This window comes from Equus asinus, chromosome X, assembly GCF_041296235.1.
Source record: "Equus asinus isolate D_3611 breed Donkey chromosome X, EquAss-T2T_v2, whole genome shotgun sequence".
Taxonomy (NCBI): Eukaryota; Metazoa; Chordata; class Mammalia; order Perissodactyla; family Equidae; genus Equus; species Equus asinus.
The window spans coordinates 134,865,954-134,874,271 of record NC_091820.1 but is presented as its reverse complement, the minus strand read 5'-3'; the positions used below and the strand labels follow the sequence as shown (position 1 = coordinate 134,874,271).

The 8,318-nt window shown below is 37.6% G+C and overlaps 1 non-coding gene across 1 annotated transcript; it reads left to right on the top strand.

The window, feature by feature from the left end:
* Positions 1-4,994: 4,994 nt before the first annotated feature.
* LOC139042810 (small nucleolar RNA SNORA1) lies at positions 4,995-5,133 on the top strand. Its single transcript, XR_011499961.1, has one exon. It is a non-coding gene; the product is annotated as a small nucleolar RNA SNORA1 (small nucleolar RNA).
* The last annotated feature ends 3,185 nt before the right edge of the window (positions 5,134-8,318 follow it).

Here is an 8,318-nt window from a genome sequence, read left to right as displayed (position 1 = left end):
GAGGCAGAGATGGCAATCATGAAAGAAGGGAAGGCCTTGGTGAAGGGAAATGAACAAGGAAAGGTCTTTGTGAAGGGCGATAATGGAGGAAGGCATTTGAGTGGTGAGGTAAGGGGGGTTAGTAAGGTGAGGTTAGAGGTGGAACAGCTTTAAGAGAAGAGGTGGTGAAGGTTAATACTTGGAATGCTGAGATGACAGAGGTTAGTACTATATGATAGGAGGTAACGAAAAGAAGGTCTAAGGAGAAATGAGGGAGGGAAGCCATTCATAAGGGAAAGAAAGGTATTTGTGAGCGTTGGTGAGGGGATTCAGTCATTTGTGAAAGGAGGTTAGGTAAAGAAGACCTTTCACAGAAGAACTGTAACATGTAAAGAGACTGAAACACTAATCAAAACCAACCAGGGTCACGTAAGCATCATGGCAGAGTGAGTTCTCCCCACAAGCTCTCCCCTCAAAGATACAATGAAAAGAACATTTATATTCCAACAGAGGACATCCACACAACAGAAATGATGTCTGAGAGACCCATGCAGCTGTATGTCAGAAAGTGGAGGTGCTGGAGCCTCCACCGAGGTAGTGGAAGGAGGTAAGATAACGTGTCTCTTCCTCCCTGAAGGACAGAGACACAGGAATTGTGTGCAGCCTCTGGGAGGAAAGCAGGGAGGGAGTGGCGGCCCTCCATGGGAACACCATAGATCTCTGAGGTGCCTCACAGCCTGGGGGAAAGCCCCCCACAGAGGTGACTGCTATCACCAGGGTATCTTCATCAAGCCAATACTGCAGGAGAGCTGACAGCGAGGGGAGAGTGAGAAGTCCCCGAGATCTCCCAGGAGAAAGAAAGCTTCCCTCACCCTGGCCCAGCACCCCAGCCCAGCACCTGGGAGCTGTCCCATGGATCACAGTGTGTTCAGAATATGCAGCTCTTGAACCCCACCCAGTGGTGACAGGTGGAAGTAGCAATCAAATACTACCAAAATGCAGAAGCACAAATTCATGGCACCTAGCAGTATGAAGAAATATGTTAAATCTCCAGACCAAAAGGAAAAGGACAAGTACCCAGAAATCAATCGTGAAGACACAGAAATCTATAACCTAAATGACAGATAATTCCAAATAGCTATCATTAAAAAACTAACGAGTTAAAAGAGAATGCAGATAGACAATTCAATGGGTTCAAGAACTACTTCACAAATGAGGTTGAAACTATAAAGAAGAATGAAACAGAGAAAAACACAATGGATGAGATAAAGTAGAATGTGGATTCCCTCAACGGCAGAGCTGATATCATTGAGGAGAGAATCAGTAACAGTGAAAACAGAAATATAGAAATGCTTCAGAAGGAGGAGGAGAGACAACTAAGACTAAGAAGAAATGAAGAAAGTCTCTGAGAAATATCCAACTTAATCAGGAAATGCAACATAAGGATTATAGGTATTTCAGAGGAAGAAAAGAAGGAGAATGGAACAGAAAGCTTGTTCAAAGAATAACAACAGAGAACTTCCCAAACCTGGAGAAGGAGATGGAAATTCACATGAAAGAAGCCACTAGATCTCCTAACTGTATAAATGTAAAAAGGCCTACTGCAAGGCATATAGTAGTAAAGCTGGTAACAATATATGACAAAGAAAAAATACTAAGGGCAGCAAGGCAGAAGAAAATAACTTACAAAGGACCCCCTATTAGGCTTTCAGTGGATTTCTCAGCAGAAACCTTACAAGGTAGGGGAGGGTGGAATGATATATTCAAATCTTTGAAAACCAGAAATTTTCAGCCAAGAATACTCTATCCAGTGAAAATATCCTTCAGATATGATGGAGAAATAAAAACTTTCACAGATAAACAAAGCTGAGGGAGTTCATTGCCACAAGACCCCCCTGACAAGAAATACTCAAGAAGGCCCTCATACTTGAAAAAAGAGAAGGGGCTACAAAGCCCTGAGTAAGAATATAAACAGGTAGACAATATCAGAAAATTGTAGCTATCCATTAGAACACATTAGCAAATACTCAAGTAAAACATTAAAGATAAAGGGAAGGAAAACACCAAAAACAAAGATAATCTTGTCATTTAAACTAGACAGATAGAATAAAATGTGACAAAAACAATGTAGGAGGGGAAGAGGAAAGGAACTGAATGAGCTTAGCCTAAGGAAATAAGAGGTCATCAGAAAACGGACTATCCTATCAACAAGATATTTCATACAAAACTCAAGGTAACTACTAAACAAAAAAGCAGAACAGAGACACAAATAATAAATAAGGAGAAAACTAAGAAATCCAGCATAAAAAACTACCTAACCAAATTGGTAGTCTAAAATACATGGGATGATAAACAACGGAAATGCAGGAGAACCAGAAAACAAGCAATAAAATGGCAGCATTAAGCCCTCATATATCAATAATCACTCGAAATGTAAATGGATTGAATTCTCCAATAAAAAGACACAGAATGGCAAGATGGATTACAGAACAAGACCCAACAATATGCTGGCTCCAGGAAACACATCTCAGCTCCAACAACAAACACAGGCTCAGAGTGAAGGGATGGAAGATGATATTCCAAGCTAATGGCAAATAAAAGAAAGCAGGTGTTGCCATACTTACATCAGACAAAGTAGACTTTAAGATAAGACAGGTAAAGAGAGACAAAGGGGAGCAGTATACAATGATCAAAGGGACACTCCACCAAGAAGACATAACACTTAGAAATACATATGCACTCAACACAGGAGCACCAAAGAACATAGAGCAACTATTAACAAACCTAAAAGGAGATATTAACAACAAGACAATAATAGTAAGGGACCTCACACTCCACTCACATCAATGGATAGACCATCCAGACAGAAAGTCAACAAGGAAACAGTGGAATTAAATGAAAAACTAGACCAGATAGACTTAACAGATATATATAGAACACATCATCCAAAAACAGCAGAATACACATTCTTCTCAAGTGCACATGGAACATTCTCAAGGATAGAATATATGTTGGGAAACAAGGCAAGCCTCAATAAATTTAAGAAGATTGACATTCTATCAAGCATCTTTTCCAAGGACAATGATAAGAAACTAGAAATTAACTACAAGAAAAAAGCTGAGAAAGGGGGAAATATGTGGAGACTAAACAACATGCTACTGAACAACCAATGGATCATAGAAGAAATTAAAGGAGAAGTCAGAAAATATCTGGAGACAAATGAAAACGAAAACATACCATACCAACTCATATGGGATGCAGCAAAAGCAGTCCTAAAAGGGAAATTCATTGCAATACAGGCTCACCTTAATAAATAAGAAAAATCCAAAATAAGAAATCTCAAACTACACCTAACCGAATTAGAAAAAGAACAAACAAAGCCCAAAGGCAGCAGAAGGAAGGAAATAATAAAAATCAGAGCAGAAATAAATGCAAGTGAAACAAAAAAGACAACAGAAAGGATCAATGAAACAAACAGCTGGCTCTTTGAGAAGATAAACAAAATTGACAAACCTCAAGCCAGACTTAAAAAGAAAAAAAGAGAGAAAGCTCAGATAAATAAAATTAGAAAAGAGAAAGGAAAAATTACAATGGATACCAGAGAAATACAAATGATTATAAGAGAACACTATGAAAAGCTGTATGTCAACAAATTAGACAATCTAGAAGAAATGGATAAATTCTTAGACTCTTACATCCAAAAGCTGAATCAATAAGAAATAGATAATCTGAATAGACCAATCAAAAGTAAAGACATTGAAACAGTAATTAAAAATCTCCCAAAAAATAAAAGTCAAGGACCAGAAGGCTTCCCTGGTGAATTCTACCAAACATTCAAAGAGGATTTAATACCTATACTTAGTAAACTATTCCAAAAAATTAGGGAAGACGGAACACTTCCTGACACATTCTACAAGGCCAACATCACCCTGATACCAAAGCCTGACAAGGACAACACAAAAAAGGAAAACTATAGGCCAATTTCAGTGATGAACATAGATGCAAAAATCCTCAACAAAATATTGCCACCCTGATTAGAGCAATACATCAAAAAGATCATACATCATGGTCAAGTGGGATTTCTATGAGGGACACAGGGATGGTTCAATGTCCATAAATCAATCAACATGATACACCATATTAACAAAATGAGTAATAAAAACCACATGATCCTCTCAATAGACACAGAGAAAGCATGTGACAAGATCCAACATCCATTTATGATGAAAACTCTTAACAAAATGGGGACCAAAGGAAAGTACCTCAACATAATAAAGGCCATATGTGACAAACCCACAGCCAACATCATACTCAATGGGGAAAAGTTGAACGCCATCCCTCAGACAACAGGAACAAGACAAGGGTGCCCACTCTCTCTATTCTTATTTGACATTGTCCTGGATGTAATGGCCAGAGAAATTAGGCAAGAAAAAGGAATAAAAGTAATCCAAATAGGAAGTGAAAAAGTGAAACTCTCTATTTTCAGTTGACATGATTTTATATATAGAAAACCGTGAAGAATCAATCAGAAAACTACTAGAAATAATCAACAACTAATGTAAAGTTTCAGGGTACAAAATCAACTTACAAAAATAAGTTGCATTTCTATACTCTAATAATGAACAGAAAGAGAACTCAAGAATACAATCCCATTTACAATCATGACAAAAAGAATAAAATATCCAGGAAGAAATTTAACCAAAGAGGTGAAAGACCTATGCAATGAAAACTACAAGACATTGTTGAAAGAAATAAATGATGACATAAAGAAATGGAAAGATACTCCACGCACATGGATAAGAATAAACACAGTTAAAGTGTTCATAATACCCAAAGCAATCTAGAGACTCAACACAATCCCAATCAGAATCCCAATGACATTCTCCACAGAAAAAGAACAAAGAATCCTAAAATTCATATGGGGCAACAAAAGACCCTGAATAGCTAAAGCAATCCCAAGAAAAAAGAACAAAGCTGGAGGCATCACAATCCCTGACTTCAAAATGTACTACAGAAACCTCACTCCAGATGAAAATGGGCACTGTTGTTAATGATGTCCAGAAATTGTTAATGTGTCAATATATATTGAGACACAGATTATGCTTCCATCACAGTACACGTATTGCAGCGGTGACAATGAGACCTGTAACATTTTTTGCTAGGCTAATAAGTAAAAATTGGATGTAACAAGAATTTTCAATATTAGAAATGATTAGGAATAATATATCTTAGATCATTTGATAAAATAGCAGTCAACTTCCTACAATTTAACTCCTAGGCCCTAAAGTAAATTGGTTGAAAAAATTGGATCCTAAAGATTACAGGTGGAGAATTTTTTTTTTTTTTTGAGGAAGATTAGCCCTAAGCTAACATCTGCTGCCGATCCTCCTCTTTTTGCTAAGGAACACTGGCCCTGAGCTAACATCCATGCCCATTTTCCTCTACTTTATATGTGGGATGCCTACCACAGCATGGCTTGACAAGCGGTGCCATGTCCTCACCCAGGAGCGGAACCGGCGAACCCTGGGCCATTGAAGCGGAATATGCGAACTTAACTACTGAGCCACCAGGCCAGCTCCAACAGGTGGAGAATTTTTAAAGTATGTCCTTATTCAAGTGGAGATCAAAGAACCCCAACTGAAAGAATTGTGAACTGACTGACATGACAACCATGGACTGGACAAAATTCCTTTTTAAAAGAGCTATCTTGAAGATTATGACAAACTTTGGAGGAATTAAGGTGACTGGAAGGAATCACAACATGCGAAATTACTTCAATAATAATTTATTGACTTAAAAAAATGTACTACAAAGCTATAGTATGGTACTGGTACAAAAACAGGCACACAGATCAATGGAACAGAATTGAAAGCCAAGAAATAAAATCACACATCTACAGACAGCTAATCTTCGACAAAGGTGCTAAGAACATACAATGGAGAAAGGATGGTCTCTTCAATAAATGGTGTTGGGAAAACGTGACAGCCACATGCAAAAGAATGAAAGTAGATCATTATCTTAAGCCACATACAAAAATAAACTCAAAATGGATCAAAGACTTGAAGGTAAGACCTGAAACCATAAAACATCTGTAAGAAAATACAGGTAGTACACTCTTGGACATCGATCTTAAAAGGATCTTTTCAAATACCATGTCTTCTTGGACAAGGGAAACGAGAAAAAATAAATAAGTGGGACTTCATCAGACTAAAGAGCTTCTGCAAGGCAAAGGAAACCAGGATCAAAACAAAAGACAATCCACCAATTGGGAGAAAACATTTGCAAATAATATAGCTGACAAGGGGTTAATCTCCATAATATATAAAGAACTCACACAACTGAACGATAAAAAATCAACCCGATCAAAAAATGGGCAGAGAATATGAACAGACATTTTCCAAAAGAAGATATAGAGATGGATGGCCAACAGGCACATGAAAAGACGAACATCACTAATCATCAGGGAAATGCAAATCAAAACTACACTAAGATATCACCTTACACCCATTAAAATGGCTATAATCACCAAGACAAAAAATAACAAATGTTGGAGAGGGTGTGGAGAAAAGGGAACCCTCTTACACTGCTGGTGGAAGTGCAAACTGATGCAGCCACTGTGGTAAACAGTATGCAGATTTCTCAAAAAACTAAAAATAGAAATACCAGCTATCACACTACTGGGCATTTATCCAAAGAACTAGAAATCAACAGTTCAAGGAGACTCATGCACCCCTATGTTCATTGCAGCATTATTCACAATAGCTAGGATGTGGAAGCAACCCTAATGCCCATGGACTGATGACTGGATAAAGAAAATGTGGTATATAGATAGACTACAATACTACTCAGTCATAAAAAAGACCAAATCATCCCATTCACAACAATGTGGATGGACCTGGAGGGTATCATGTTAAATGAAATAACCCACACAGAGAAAAATAAACACCATATGATTTCACTCCTATATAGAAGAAAAACTAACACACGGACAAAGAGAACAGTTCAGTGGCTACTGGGGCAGGGGGTTGGGGGGTATGCACAGGGGGTTAAGAAGAGCACTTATATCGTGACAGACAAGTAATAATGTACAACTGAAATTTCAAAATGTTGTAAACTATTATGAACTCAATTAAAAAGAAAACACCCAAGAAAGAAAAGTCTAGGAGCAGATGGTTTCACTGGTGATTTCTACCAAATATTTAAAGAAGAATTAACACCAAACTTTCTCAAAGTCTTTCAAAAAATAGAAGAACACTTCTTAATTCATTTTATGATGCCATTACTAACCTGATACCAAAGCCAGACAAAGAGACCACAAGAAAACTACAAACCAATATCACATATGAATATAGATGCAAATAAATAGATGCCCCAACAAAATACTAACAAACCAACTGCAATAGCACATCAAAAAAAGTATATACAATGACCAAGTGGGGCTCAATCCAGGAATACAAGGGTGGTTCAACACAAGAAAACCAATGAAATATGCCACATTAACAGAATGAAGGGAAAATGCCTCAATTGATGCAGGAAAAGCATTTGACAAAATGCCACACCTTTCATGATAAAATCATTCAGCAAACTATGAATAGAAGGGATTTTGGGGGGCTGGCCCCATGGCTGAGTGGTTAAGTTCATGCGCTCCACTTTGGTGGCCCAGGGTTTTGCCGGTTCAGATCCTGGGCGCGGACATGGTACCGCTCATCAGGCCATGCTGAGGCAACGTCCCACATGTCACAACTAGAAGGACCCACAACTAAAATATACAACTATGTACTGGGGGGATTTGGGGAGAAAATGCAGAAAAAAAAAGAAGATTGGTAACAGTTGATAGTTCAGGTGCCAACCTGTAAAAAAAAAAAAGGATTTTTCTCATTATGATAAAGAATATTTATGAAAAACCAAGAATTAACATAATAATTGATAGTGAAAGACTGAAAGCTTCCCCACTAAGATCAGGAACACGGCAAGGATGCCCATTTTTACCACTGCTATTCAACATTGTACTGGAAGTGCTAGCCAGAGCAATTAGGACAAAAAATAAAAGGCATCCAAATTGCAAAGGAAGGAGTAAAACTACTCGCAGATAACATGATTCTATATATAGAATATTCAAAAAAAAGTCTACAAAAACCTATTAGAGCTCATAAACAAATTTAGCAAAGTTGCAGGATACAAGATCAACATGCAAAAATCAGTTGTGCTTCTAGACATCAGCAAGAACAATCCAAAAGGAAATTAAGAAAACAACTCCATTTACAATAGCATCCAAAAGAATAAAATATCTTGGGATAAACTTAACCAAGGAGGTCAAAGACCTGTACATTGAAAACTAT